At 43.2% G+C, this 15,754-nt stretch overlaps 1 protein-coding gene across 1 annotated transcript in view; it reads left to right on the plus strand.

Moving 5' to 3' along the window:
• Positions 1-691: 691 nt before the first annotated feature.
• Positions 692-15,754, plus strand: part of LOC144682859 (ubiquitin carboxyl-terminal hydrolase 35-like) — a 102,541-nt gene continuing 87,478 nt past the window's right edge. Inside the window, exons 1-2 of the mRNA XM_078545670.1 lie at positions 692-933; positions 3,990-4,144. The gene's annotated coding sequence lies outside the window, so the exon portion shown is untranslated. The remainder of the gene's footprint in view (positions 934-3,989; positions 4,145-15,754) is intronic.

Here is a 15,754-nt window from a genome sequence, read left to right on the forward strand (position 1 = left end):
AAGTCAAGGTTCAGCCAAGATCTGCAGTCCAACAAGTAGTGTATGGAATATTGATGCCTAGTGGTAAGGAAAGCACAGGTGAAGATTTCATCAGCAAATGTGTTGAGGTTCATTAGCTTGGAAGTGCGTTTTAACATGAGTTAGAGGCTATTAATTGAGCTTTAACCAACATCACTCATTATAGGTGGCCTAGGCAAATGCTCCACTCACTGGCTTCAGGTCCCTTACGGGCTAATAGGCTAGCAGCTGTAAGAAAAAAAATCACAAGAAAGAATTGTTTTGCACAGAGTGGCGAAAATGTGGAAATCGCAGCCACATTGACACATTTAAGGGACTGTTTGATCAGTGCATGAGTTGAGAAGCGAATAAGGGCACCGGGGACAGAGTAAGATGAGGCTTATGTGGAATATCAACACTAGCATGAACGAATGAAACTGAATAAATAAGTACAATCTGTCAAACAAGTGGTCCTCCCATTCTTAGTTATACGCAGCGGGTGTGGACAATGCGGGTTTTGGTTGCCTCCTCGCTGATTGGTTATTGATATGTTTGTGGGCGGACTCCTCGTCTCCTGCCTTGAGCTTTCGATTGGCTGACGGGATATTTGTAGGCGGGCCCTGTTTATCAGTTTTCTCTTTCTGATTGGCTGCCGCTGAGCGGAACGTTCTGGATGTGGCTCGGCGCTCGCGCTGCTACTTGTGCTGTTGGGTCTGAGCCTGAGTTGGTGATGTCGCAGCAGTTCCGCGGCCACTGCGGACAATATCAGCTCCTATTGCGGGTATAGTGACCCCAGTGCCCGACTGACGAGGAACCCCTGATAGCTGCTGACCGCGGGACCTGGCTTCACGCATTGGCGTATTTTAAAGGTTTCTGATTTTCCAGTTGCTCCAACACTCCCTATCTGTTGAACGCATGTTTGAAGGTTAGATCGAGGTCTGTATTACGGAGCTGGGGTTAACTAACATTAGCTCTGTTCCCAAGTTAATGGGTCGGCAGCTGTGAGGATCCTCAGCGCTTTAGATTAGCACCATCTGCCCAGGAGTGAGGAGCAGGAACATCGCTGCCAGGGGCGGTGCCATACTGCGTTGAGAGCCTCCTGGCGATGTGAAGATGGCCTCATTGAAGTTCAGTGAGATCGCCAAGCAGCTGAGGGCTACACCAGAAGAATGTCCGGCAGATTTTAGACTATGAGTTTCGTAAATTAGTACCATGCCTGTTTATTTTAATTGTTGACATATTTTACTTCTAAGGTAGCATCAAGCTTCTTGGAGCAACCTCCCAAATCTCCACTGAAGGATTATCTCCCCCCCCCCCCCCTTCATTTTACATTTCTTTTCATATCTTTAATTGTGGCGTTACCTTTAGTTAGTTCTGCACAGTTATTGCAGCTCCCCAAATGGTGTTAACGTATAATGACACTTGCTGGATAATGTAATATGTCACTTAATATTTTATTAGAATTTCTTACAAATATAAGTCATATCTAGCCCTTCTACTTCAAAGAGTAGTTTCTTTGTCTTCAAATTAACTTAAAATTAAGCAAATGATGAACATATGAACAAGGAGCAGGAGTAGACCATTCAGCCCCTCAAGCCTCCTACTGCGGATAACCTGTCAACCCCTTGCTTATCAAGAATCTATCTACCTCTACCTTAAAAATATTCAAAGACTCTGCTTCCACCACCTTTTCAGGAAGAGAGTTCCGAAGACTCACGACCCTCTGAGTGAAAATCTTTTTGCCTCATCTCTGTTTTAAATAGGCAGCCCCTTATTTTTAAACAGTGACCCCTAGTTCTAGATTCTTCCACAAGAGGAAACATCCTCTCCACATCCACCCTGTCAAGACCCCTCAGGATCTTACATGTTTCAATCAAGTCGCCTCATTCTCTTCTAAACTCCAGTGGATACAAGCCTAGCCTGTTCAACATTTCCTCACAAGGCAACCCACCCATTCCAGGTATTAGTCTGGTAAACCTTCGCTGAACTGCTTCCAACACATTTACATCCTTCCTTAAATAAGGTGACCAATATTGTATACAATACTCCAAATGTCGTCTCACTAGTGTCCTGTACAACTGAAGCATAACCTCCTACTTTTGTATTCAGTTCTCCCCTCAGTACTGAACGGTAGGGTGAAACCTGCAATTAAACCAACTATCGTTTTAAAATCCTATTTTGTTAACCTTTTCTAGAGGTCTAAGATCAAGATAACTTTAATACATTTTTAAATGCATGAATGCTTTCAAATTCTGTCATTGTGGGTCACAGCTCATTAAATGTACTTATAACTTTCCAATTGATATTCCTTTCCTAAATCTTGCACTGCTTATGAACTAGTCTCTAGCATTTTCGTGCACAGTCTGCATGTTTTTGATCTTGAAGTAGCATATTTCAGAAAACAATGAGTACAGCTAGTTAATGCCATAATTTTATAGGTTATTATGTTTAGAATTGTGACATTAGTTGTGCTCATTCTTCGAGCATGTCAAACAGGCAAGCACTGTTTCATGTTGAGTTATGTTGTTGAATTGCCATCAGCTTCTTGTCCTGCAGATAATATCTCATTCATGACATGGCCAAGGTCTGTGTTCATTGTAAAAGCTTCTCTGCTTAGGATTGCTATTACTAAGACTCCCTCACCCACCACTCTTGTACTTGCTGATTTCCACTAATCTCATCGCATTTATTTAAAAAGAATGGCCCAGATCTTTCAGTCTCCAGATCGTTGGAGATCAGATGTACCATCCCCATCCCCGTCCAAAGGTGTGGAGCCCACAATGTAGTGACTTAGCAGAAATTGTCCGGGAAGTTTGAACTTTGATGGGCAATTCCCTAGCTCCCCAGGATCCTCCGAAATAGTCTCCAACTCTGAGTTAGTGTTGGGAACCTTGGACAGTTCTAACTTAATTACCAGAATAGTTACCCAGGAAATGTCACACCAATTAAAATCTAGTCTAACACTTGGATAACTACAGAACCGAAACACACACTCGGATCACCCCCACTACTCCCCTCCCTTGCCCCATCTGACTCCCCCACGACCTCACCTGACTACCCCAATACCTGACTTCCCCCCCCGCCCCCGACTCCAACTCCTTCCCTGACTGGCCCCTGCCACCTGGCTGCCCTCCGACTTCCCCCGACCCCACTTGACCTGACTGGCCCCCACCACCTGGCTGCCCTCCGACTTCCCCCCGACCCCATCTAACTAACCCCACCACCCGACTTCAGCCTTGAACCCCTAATTCCCACCCCCCCCACCGAATTCAGAACTCACCATCCTTACCCTACTCTCTTACCTACTTACCTTCTCTCTGTAGCTTTCCAAAGAAGCTTTGGGACGTTTAACTACTTACCAGAATACGGTAGCTAATGTTGTAAAAAGGGTGTCTGGTATCTGCATGAATTCTGCTGCTCCCTCTGAGGCTTGCATAGACTGAGTTGTGCAGGATTCTCCATTGGAAGACTGCCCTGAAAAATTGAAGGAAGGAATGAATTTCTTTTTGTCTGATCAGGGTCAGAAATAAGGGTTCTGATCCTGAACGAAAGATTTGGGCCAATATCTTAATCAAGAATGCTGCGCCCAGCTGAAAACTTGAACTGTTGACCTTGCTCCCCTGTGCACCTTTTTCCCATTACAGCCTCAGCTGTGTTCACTGGAACACACTTCCTATGTCTTTTGCATTGATACATCTTTCCCCATCGACAGAAACTCTTCAAAACCCATCTATGCAGGAACCTCCACAGTTTCTCCCTGAGCATGTTTCTGTACTCTGAAGCTTTGTCATTTTTGCTCTTTGAAGCACTTTGTGACACTCATTGTGCCAAATGGATATATAATGCAAGTTGCTGTTCTTGATCTATTGCTGGTTAAATGAACAGTGAGGCTCCCTTTGTCGTAATGCTGTTGAACTGGACCCAATAAGTGTAAGATGTTGACCAATGTTGACTTGCAATTTGATTTTCTTTTAACATTTATATATTTACAGATGTGCCTGGTCTCAACTTGGGATTTCCCATTTGCAGCATGTGTAGAATTGATTGTTTGCTGCTTGGGGAACGATGGGGTGATTGAAGTGTAAGACAGATAGTTCAGAGTGTCAGGTGAATCTTCAACCCTTTTCCTTCAAGTCTACACCTGAAGGTAGGATTGATAATTTATATCTAGGTCAAGCGTTTTAAATATCTAAAGATTTGCACTCTTGTGTTAACCAGTTCAAAGCATTCGAACAGTCATACAAGCCAACCAATCTTAGTGGGTATGCTGCACATAAACAAGTAAATTGGCAAACACGCTGTTGCTCGAGCCATCTAAAATGACATTGGACATGCATAGATGAACTAAAAACATTTTAAAACTTAACTTCACTTTGTTAATACAACTACAGCAATAGAGTTACAACCACCATAAGATTAAACATTAAGGAATAGAACCATACAAGCTCATAACACAAGGAGCCATTCTGTCTATTGTACCTGTGCTAGCTTTTTAAGAACAATCCAGAAATTATACTCCAGTATTATTAACTGACGCAGTTAGACTATTACATTCTATCACATCAGCTGGGCTGCATATATGCTGTGATTGACTGACTTGTTACCAGCTTGGGATAACGATTTTGTCCATGTGCACTTGCCAGTGTAGAACAATATTCCAGGCCTCCTTGACAGGCGCATCCTTGACAACCATGGGAGAAGGGGGGGAAATGGTTGTGTTTAGCACGGTGCTGATGATTACTAGCTTTCACACTATTTCTAGATTTTATTCAGACTCCTCTTTTGGTGTTGGATTTTTTTTTTTGGTCACCCCTATGCACTTATGGGTCACCTGAAAGGTGGATCCATTTGGAGCTGAGTATTTGTTTTTTGTCATCTATTTATCTTCCATGTAGTTTTATCCTTGTATATTACTGTACTAAGCAAGCATAGCTGTTTGAACCTCTATGCTCCTGTTCTTTGGTATTTAAGTGTAAGCATAAACATTTGTCTACATCTGACTAGGCTTCTTGCGTTTTGCATTTTTCCTCCTTAATACTTTCTTGGCTTGGATAACTTGTTTCAATGTCCAGTCAGAATCCTTTCCAGGTTTCTCCAAACACCCCTAGATGTGGTTGGGTGTCAACAACAGTCTTTTCTGTGTAAAGTTTCACAAAGTAAAACCCCATTTTCCCTTCTGATTTGATGTCTGACCAATTATTATGACTGATTTCATTCCAAGGATTCTCTCTTGAATGCGTGTGTACACACACAGACAGACACAGAGACACACACAATTAACAACTTTTGTTTGTTTCAAAACAAGACCTTTTATTTCCCTGACCTTTTCTTTCAACAGCACACCACAAATAAGTGCCCTGTTAAGTCATTCCCTGGTGGTGTTAATTTTACATAGACAAAATAACCCATATGTTATTTCTAGGGTCAGTCAATGACAACCTAGGCCGTTGATTTCAATCATGAATTGAAGTCGGCTTCAGTTGCAAGAAGGTATTGTATCAGGTGTTGTTTGAATTTCCGAAAATGGTTGACCTTAAAATGGCGTTTGAAATCATGCTACTTTACACCATAATAACATGTAATAACGAATAATTTTGGCCATTGAAGTGTTAAAATTTAATCACAGTTGTATTATTTATTGAAAATGGTCATTTTATTTTATTCATAAGCTACTGAAAAATTTTCTGATTTGACCATGCCTTTTTTTACAAATTACTTCTGTTTTTTTTTCTCTTCTCTGTTTGTACCAATGGATTTCAATTTACCACTGGTTCAGAGCAGAGTGCTTGGGCAACATCTCATGGGCATTGGGACAGTTGATATGTTTTTTATTTTCGTCATTGTTGGTTTCCCTTCCTTATTGAAGATGGCCATTTCTTGCGCACACAATGCACAACAGATGACTCTATAACGCGGCTGTGGAACCTGATTGCAGACCCGCATGACTTTCCATAGTGTGGGCATGGATGAATTCTTTTTTTCTGTTGTGACTACCTGGTTTTTCCAGATTTCCTTTTGTCCTTTGCAGCCTGTATTTTTTGCTGTTCAAAGGAAACAACACCACCACTTGGGACTGCTCCAAAGGTAGTTCTTTCTTGTGCATTTTTCTGCCAATCTATTGTGAACATGCCACATTTCCTGAAGTTCACCTTGAACCTTGAATACAAGACCGCCTTAGGGATTTTATCATCAGTCATAAGTACTACATATCCACTCTATCTGAGCTGGGCGCAGTTGATGAGTTCTTCAGTTACAGACATTTCTGCTCTTTGATCAGAACACCTCAGTGTTGGGCACTTAGTGCTCCTATTTGATACCCTTGATGTTCTGAATGCATCTTGTGGAACCTGCCCAACTACTTAATATATCTGGAGTAGGTAGTCCATGTCTCACTGGCATGTAAGAGGGTAGATATGACCACAGCTTGGTAAGCAAATTTTGTAAGTTTCCTCAAGTCTCTTGCATAAATGGGCAAATGCTGAGCTTGCTCTAGCAATTCTATTTGCCACCTTGCTGTCAATACAGACGTTTCTGAAGATTGTTTCCGAGCTAGGTGAAGTTATCAACGGCCTTCAGAGTTGTGTCATTGGTAGTTATAGTAAGTGGGGCATAGTCTGAATTTGGTGGTCTCTATCATTCTTAAGTTAGCCAACAGCCATCAACCGCTTCTTAAAAAATAATCCATGATCTTTTGAAGGTCATGCTCAGTGTAATATGAGGGCACATTCATCAGCAAATGGCAATTCCAATATCCTCATTTTTAATTCTTTTAGGGGATGTGAGTGTTGCTTGCTAGGCCAGAATTTTTTGCCTCTCTCTAATTGCCTTTGAGAAAGTGATGGTGACTGCCTTCTTGAACTGCTGTAATCCATGTGGTGTTGGTACACCACAGTGTTGTTAAGGAAGGAGTTCCAGGATTTTGATCCAGCAACAGAACAGCGATAAGTTCCAAGTTAGGATGGTGTGTGGCTTGGAGGGGAACTTGCAGGGTGCTGTTGCCATGCATCTGCTGCCTCTTTCCTTCTAGGTAGCAGAGGTTGTGGCTTTGGAAGGTGCTGTTGAATGAGGATTGACAAGTTGCTGTAGTGCATCTTGTAAATGGCACACATTACTGCCAGTGTGTAATGATGTATTGTCCACTGACTGACCATTTAGCATTGACCTAGGCATCGAAAATGTCAACGGCAAATCCAGCCCTGTCAACCCTGCAAGGTCCTCCTTACTAACATCTGAGGTCTTGTGCCAAAATTGGGAGAGCTTTACCACAGACTAGTCAAGCAACAGCCTGACATAGCCATACTCACTTAATCATACCTTACAGATAATGTCCCAGATATCACCATATCTGGACATGTCCTGTCCCACCAGCAGGACAGACCCACCAGCGATGGCACCACAGTGGTATACAGTTGGGAGGGATTTGCTCTGGGAGTCCTCAACATTGACTCCAGACCCCATGGAGTCTCACGGCATCAGGTCAAATGTGGCCAAGGAAACCTCCTGCTGATTATTACTTAGTGCTCCCACTCAGCTGATGAGTCAGTACTCATCCATGTTGAACATCACTTGGAGGAAGCGCTGTGGGTGGCATGAGCACAAAATGCGCTCAGGGTGGGGTCTTCAATGCCCTTCACCAAGAGTGGCTCGTTCACACCATTGCTGACTGAGCTGGCTGAGTCCTAAAGGACATAACTGTGGCAGATGATGGGAAAACCTACTTGATCTCATCCTCATCAACCTACCTGTCACTGATGCATCTGTCCACGACAGTGTTGGTAGGAGTCACCACCACACAGTCCTTATGGAGACCAAGTTCATCTTCACATCTTCATGTTGTGTGGCACTACTTCCATGTTAAATAGGATAGATTTCAAACAGATCTAGCAACTGAAGACTGGGCATCCATAAAGCACTGTGGGCCATCAGCAGCAGCAGAATTGTATTCAACCACAATCTGTAACCTCATGGCCCGACATATCCCTCACTCTACCATTACCATCAAACCAGGGGATCAACCCTGGTTCAGGGTATGCCAGGAACGGCACTAGGCATACCTAAAAATGAGGTGTGAAGCTACAACATGACTACTTGCATGTCAAACAGCTTAAGCAACATGTGATAGACAGAGCTGCGATCCCACACCAATGGATCAGATCTAAACTGTACAGTCCTGCCACATCCAGTCTTGAATGATGATGGACAATTCAACAACTCACTGCAGGAGGAGGCTCCACAAATAGCCCCATCCCCAATGATGGGGGAGCCCAGCGCATCAGTGCAAAAGACAAGGCAAAACATTTGCAACTGCCTACAGTCAGAAATGCAGAGTGGATGATCCAGGCATAAGAAGGCACATGGGATACTTACATTCTATGCCTTGTCTAATAAAGGCAAGAGCAGGGAGGTTATGCTGGAACTGTATAAAATGCTGGTTAGGCCACAGCTAGAGTATTGCATGCAGTTCTGGAATCCGCATTATAGGAAGGACGTGATTGCACTACAGAGAGTGCAGAGGAGATTTACCAGGATGTTGCCTGGGCTGAAGAGTTTTAGTTATGACAAGGGGTTATTTTCCTTGGAGCAGAGGAGATTGAGGGGGGACATGATTGAGGTGTATAAAATTGAGGAGCATAGTTCGGGTGGACAGGAAGGAACTTTTCCCCTTGGTGGTGGGATCAATAACCAGGGGGCATAGATTTAAGATAAGGGGCAGGAGGTTTAGAGGGGATGTGAGGAAGAATTCTTTCACCCAGAGGGTGGTGGGAATCTGGGATTCATTGCCTGAAAGGGTGGTAGAGGCAGAAACCCTCATAACGTTTAAGTAGTATTTGGATGTGTACTCGTGATGCCATGGCATACAAGGCTGTGGGCCTAGTGCTGGAAAATGGGATTAGAATAGTTAGGTACTTATTTGACTGGCGCAGACTCGATGGGCCGAAGGGCCTTTTTCAGTGCTGTAGACCTCTATGACTATGACCTCAGTCTCCTGAGGTCCCCAGCATCACAGGTGCAGGCTTCGGCCAATTCAGTTCACTCCACGTGATATTAAGAAATGGCTGAGAGCTGTGCAAAAGCCATGCGGCCTGACAACATTCTGGCAACGGTCCTGAAGATTTGTCCTCCAGACCTAGCTGCGCCCCTAGCCAAGCTGTTCCATTACAGCCACAACACTTGAATCTACCTAGCAATGTGGAAAATTGCCCAGGTATGCCCTGTCCACAAAAGCAGGACAAATCCAACCGGGCCAATTATTGGCCATCTTTTTACTCTTGATCATTAGTGATGGAAGGTATTGTCGACAGTGCTATCAAGTGGCACGTATTCAGCGATTATCTGCTCACTGATACTAAGTTTGGGTCCTGCCAGGGCCACTTAGCTCCTAATCTCATTACACCCTTCGTCCAAACATGGACAAAATAACTCTACTCAAGAGGTGAGGTGAGCTGAGAATGACTGCTCTTGACGTCAATGCAGTATATGATCAAGTGTGGCATCAAGGAATCGAAGCAAAATTGGAACCGGGAAAACACTACACTGGTTGGAGTCATACCTAGCACAAAGAAAGATGGCTGTGGTTGTTGGAGGTCAATCATCTCAGTCCCAGGACATCGCTGCAGGAGTTCCTCAGGGTAGTGTCCTAAGCCTAACCATCTTCAGCTGCTTCATCAATGACCTTCCCCTTATCATAAAATCTGAAGCGGGGATGTTTGCTGATGATTGCACAATGATCAACACCATTCCCAATTCCTAAGATACTGCAGCAGTCCATGTCCATATCCAGCAAGATCTGGAATATGGGCGAATAAGTGGCAAGTAACATTTGCACCACACAAGTGCCAGGCAATGACCATCTCCAACAAGAGAAAACTTAACCATTTTCCCTTGAAATACAATGGCATTGCTATTGCTGAATTCTCCACCATCAATATCCTGGGGTTACCATTGACCAGACACTAAACTGGCCTAGCCATATAAATACTGTGGCTACAAGAGCAGGTCAGAGACCAGGAATTCTGCAGTGAGTAATTCAACAACTGACTCCCCAGAGCTTTTCCACCATCTACAAAGCAGAAGTCAGGAGTATGATAGAATACTCTCCACTTGCTTGGGTGACTGTAGCTCCAACAACACTCAAGAAGCTTGACAGCATCTAGGACAAAGCACCCTACTTGATTAGCATCTTCATCCATCCTGAAGAGATGGCGGTGTCTTGGTAATGTCACTGTACTAGTAATCCAGAGGCCCAGACTTATGCTCTGGGACCATGGGTTCAAATCCCACCATGCCAGCTGATGGAATTTAAATTCAATTAATTAATAAGTTCAATTAATAAAATAAATCTGGAATTGAAAGTTGATTTCAGTAACAGTGGCCTTGAAACTATCGCCAATTGTCATAAAAAGCCACCTGGATTTTATCTTGTCCTGTAAAAAAGAAAATCTGCTGTCCTTACCTGATTTGGGCTCCATGTGACTCCACGCCCAGAGAAAACTAGAGAGGAGATGTGCGGGGCAAGTTTTTACGCAGAGGGCAGTGAGTTTCTGGAATTCGCTGCCAGAGGAGGTGGTGGAAGCAGGTACGATAGTGGTGTTTAAGAGGCAGCTTGACAAATACATGAATAGGATGGGAATAGAGGGATACGGACCCCGGAAGTGCAAAATGTTTTAGTTGACGGGCAATATGATCGGCGCAGGCTTGGAGGGCCGAAGGCGTTTCCTGTGCTGTACTTTTCCTTGTTGTTCTTTGTTAATGTTGTTCAATGTGGTTGACTCTTAACACTTGCCAGGCCATTTAAGAGGGCAGTTATGATGTGGTAGGTGATGTGTGCCAGGTGGACCAAATGCACAAGGGAAACTTGGCCACGCTTTTACAATGATTTTACAATTTGTATTTATTACAAGAAGATTTGGGCACTAAATTCAGTAATAATAAGTCCAATAATACCTTTAGAGATTTTAAAAACTAAATTAAAACATTTAACAAAATAAAATATTTCAAGCACATACATAAGATTACAGTTACTGTAATATTATAATAAATTTCCAAACTCCTAATTAGACTGACTCCCAACTACGCCCCCCCCCCCCCCCCCCCCCCCCCCCTTAAGGCAACCGTCCAAGATAAATTTTAAATTTAAATAGCAAGCCAGCAAGCTTAACACAGCACCCACTCACTTGACAGTGGAATTCCAAAGGCTTTTCTCCAACTTTAGTTACTGGACACAGTAAACCTCTGCAAACATGGCTGGAGGCTTCCCCAAGGCTGTTTTACACACTCCTTTTAGTTCTTATATGGCCCCTCAACATAGCCTTTCATTCCTCTTTTATATATGTTTCTCTCTTTAATTTGTAAATTCCTTTGTTCTATATCTTTGGACTTTTTCCATAATATAAAAACATTTCATATTGCCAATATGGTCAGTACCTTTTGGGAAAAATAAAAATAATAACCTTGCCCTATTTACCTTGTTAGCTGTAAACATCTAACCACCCCTTTGAAACTCAAACAACTTCTTCACTTATCTAAAACGTCAAATTTCCTTCACACCCTACATGCTAAGATCTTATCCATGTTTACTCATTAGCATTTCAAGTACCTTTTACCCCTAACTTCTTTTGATAATTTCAAGCTTGCAGCCTATCTGACTATAATTTAATTAAATCCCATGGACAGAACCATCTACACTCTCAGCCATAAACCTACGTTACAATAAACCATAATAATATTATGAAACTTATAATTTCGTGACACAAGCCACTCAATTGGAGGGCAATTAGGGATGGCAATAAATGCTGGCCTTGCTATGGGCACCTACATCTATTGAAAGAATTCTTAAAAAATCTAACACCTTGAACACTCCTTCCATCTCTGACACACAATGGCAGTGGTGTATAGCATCTGCAAGATGGGCAACTCACCTAAACTCCTTTTGACAGCACCTTCTAAAACTGTGATCTCTACCATATAGAAGGACAAGGGCAGCAGGTGCATGGAAACATCACTACCTGCAAGTTCCCCTTCAAGCTACACCATAATGACTTTTCTATTTGTTCAAGGGATGTGGGCTTCACTGGCTAGGCCAGAAATTTATTGCCCATCCCTAATTGCCCTTCAGAAGGTAGTGGTGAGCTGCCATCCTGAATCACTGCTAACAGCACCCACAGTGCTGTTAGGGAGGGAGTTCCAGGATTTTGACCCAGCGACAATGATGGAACGGTGATATATTTACAAGTCAGGGTGGTGTGTGGCTTGGAGGGGAACTTGCAGGTGGTGATGTTCCCATGTATCTGCTGCCCCTATCCTTCGAGATGGTACTGGTCGTGGGTTTGAAAGGTGCTGTCTAAGGAGCTTTGGTGAGTTTCTGCAGTGCATCTTGTAGATGGTACACACTGCTGCCACTGTGCGTTGGTGGTGGAGGGAGTGAACGTTTGTGGATGGGGTGCCAATCAAAAGGGCTGCTTTGTCCTGGATGGTGTCAAGCTTCTTGAGTTTTTTTGGAGTTGCACTCATCCAGGCAAGGGGAGGGTATTCTATCACACTCCTGACTTGTGCCTTGTAGATGGTGGACAGGCTTTGGGTGGTCAGGAGATGAGTTAACTCACTGCAGGATTCCTAGCCCCTGATCTGCTCTTATAGTCACAGTATTTATATGGCTAGTCCATTCAGTTTCTGGTCAATGGTAACCCCCAGGATGTTGATAGTGGGGGTTCAGCGATGGTAATGTCATTGAATGTCAGGGGATGATGGTTAGATTCTATCTTGTTGGAGATGGTCATTGCCTGACATGAGTGTTCATTGTCCAGCCTGGATGTTGCCCAGGTCTTGTTGCATTTGGACATGGACTTGGAGCTCTATCGCCATTCCTTCACTGGCACTGGGTCAAAATCCTGGAGTTCCCTTCCTAACAGCACTCTGAGCATACTTGCACCATATTGACTGCAGTGGTGCAAGAATGTGGCTCACCACCACCTTCTCGAGGACAATTAGGGATGGGCAATAAAAATACTGGCCAAGCCAGCGATGTCCACATCCCTTGAAAGAATTAAAAGAAAAATCTGCCCATCTAATAGATCACGAGTGGAGACAAGTAGTGGTCGAGTAGAGCTTGTGTGTTCAAAGCTCATGTGAAAACCTCCACTGCTGAGTTTAAATTGGTGGTGATTATGGACCTAGTTGAGCAACCCAATGCACGTTGCTCTTTCTTGCACATGCAATTTTGACTTTATTTATAAGATAAAGAACTTAATTTATTAAATGCTTTGGATGTCCTGAAGTGCTTCACTTCTGAATAAATACTTTTGAAGTGTTGTAATATATGAAAATGCAGCAGTCAGTTTTCACACATCAAGCTCCTACTGACGGCATTCTATTTTAGTGAAACAATGAGTACTGAAAGGATGCTGCATTTTCAGAGGTGCCATCTTTTGGATGAGATGTTAGACTGATAACCCCAGCTGAGCCCTTAGGGGGATGTAAAAGATCCTGTGGTGCTTTTCAAAAGAAGAGGAGTTTCTCCCAAAGTCCTTGCTAGCCTTTATTTTTCGACTAGCACCACCAAAAATAGTTGACCTGGTCTTTTTTTTAATTGTAGTTTGAAGTCCCTTGCTGACCAGAAATTGGCTGCTGCATTTCCCTGCATGATAACAGTGAACCCAATTCAAAAGTAAAATACTGTGTGTGCTGGAAATCTGAAAAAAACCCAGAAAATGCTTGAAATACTTAACAGGTTAGGGAGTTGATGTGGTGAGAAAACCAGTTAAAGTTTCAAGTTGATGACCTTTCATCAGAACTCAAGTACTTCAATGTCTGGTAACGCTTTGGGATGTCTGGACATCATGTAAAGCACTATACAAATAAAAGTTTGTTTTTGTCTGGCTGTTTCTCTTAGCATGCTTTTGCTTCCCTCTTCATACATCAGATTTAATGAAATTTGTCAAAATTGAGAACCTTGGGATGGCAGGATAAAGATGGCTTGTGAGTGAGAATGCAACAAGGAAAGAAGAACTAATTTGAATCTTGCCAAGAGCTGCCAGAGAGGCTTCAGTGCTGCAGTTTGGTCTGCAGGCTACATAATATTTCAGTTTTTTTCTACATGTGGTTAATTGAGGAGCCTGCCTGTCCCTTTTCTAACAGGATACTTGTCCCCAATGCTCTTATTTTTCTGCAGCTTGTTCCATGTATCCACAACTATATTGGAAAGATTTTTTGACGGACTGTAGTCTCCCTTCAGACTTCTTAAACTTTAAGGTCTATGCTCACATTTCAAGTAAAATAGCTTGCTTGCTGTTGCCTCAGTGATGCCTCTTAGCATTTTACAGGTTATTTTCCTCTCTCCTCTCAATTTTGAGTCACACATATCCTCGTTTTCCTTTGAATCCTTTTCAAAACGTCACTCTCCTCTTTAAAGATAATGTATAAATTTGTTTACCTCTAGATACAAGGAAGGGGGAAAAGAGAATTCATACTTACTGATGAAACGTGGTCAAAATGGTGTTCAAGATTTTTTTCCTATCTGAAAGTGATACTTTAGTTTATACTGCACTCGACTCAAATGGTGTTTAGTCCTAAGCATTCAAGAACCAACTGTACAGGGGTTTTTGTTTATTGAGTAGTTTCCATCAGATATCCAGATATCACCTTGAATGAGAACGCATAACTTGAAGTAGTTGGAATGAAATTTAATTTAATGTACTTCCTGTTAGTAGTTACTTGAACTTTGCGTGGTTCCCGATGTCCCAATATTTTGCAGATGTGGCATCTTGAGATGTGGCTGGCAGAAACATAGGGCCGTATTTTACAGGCCCCCGCTGAGTGTTTCTGGAAGGGGAGCACGTAAAATAGGGAGGGTGCCCATCCCAGCACCTTCCCACGCACCCCCAAGCTAACCTTCATAATACGGGGACTGAGTGAGTGCTGAAATTGACAGCCCACTCGCCATACTTAAGCAGATAATCAAGGGCCAATTAGGCTTGCTACCAAGCCAGTTGATACTGATAATATGTTGCTCACGCCATAAAACGGCTGGCAAGTTTATTCCTAAGATGGAATCCCCTCCCCTTTTCTTCCTAACTGCCTGCAGCCTTAAATCCATGCACCCCCCTCCCACGTCCCTATCCCTGACCTGCCCAATCCCTCCCTGTCCAAGTCCACAGATTTATTGGCTTTGGGGATACATGCTGCCGTCTCCTTTTGCAGTCCCGGCAGCTCTTGGCACTGACGGAGCTGCCGGCCAATTGATTGAGCCCCCATTGAGGGGTGGAAATCCCTTTTGGCCCTTTTTAAGCCAGCTGCGAGGCGGACCAGCATGCAGGCTTTTGCTCCTGGGGTGGGGGGAGGGGGGCAGCAGTCTGCCACCACCCTCTTTTTTTTTTCCCCCACCCACCCAGCCCATCATTTAGTTGAGTTGGACCCTGTCTTACCTGATAGGCATGCATATATGTAGCTGACGGCTTACTGAATAGCAATCCAGCGGGAATAGTGGCCAATTTGCACTTTGCTCCACAAAACAGAAATGCTGAGTTCAGTTGTAGTGCCTCATAATCTTGCCCTCCTGACCTAGATTGGTTAAGGCAATATAGAGCCTGCATCAAATATGTGACATCCTACACAATACCGTTGCACACCACTGTTATCATTGTTTGTAGATTTGAAGACCTCATTGCCAATATTCAATGTGTGTGGATATCCTATATAGTTAATGGCATGTGTGATTTTTAAAAAAAATACATTTGTGGAGTTATAGTGAAGAGTAAAATTA

Source organism: Cetorhinus maximus, chromosome 7 (assembly GCF_964194155.1).
Source record: "Cetorhinus maximus chromosome 7, sCetMax3.hap1.1, whole genome shotgun sequence".
NCBI classification, from domain to species: Eukaryota; Metazoa; Chordata; class Chondrichthyes; order Lamniformes; family Cetorhinidae; genus Cetorhinus; species Cetorhinus maximus.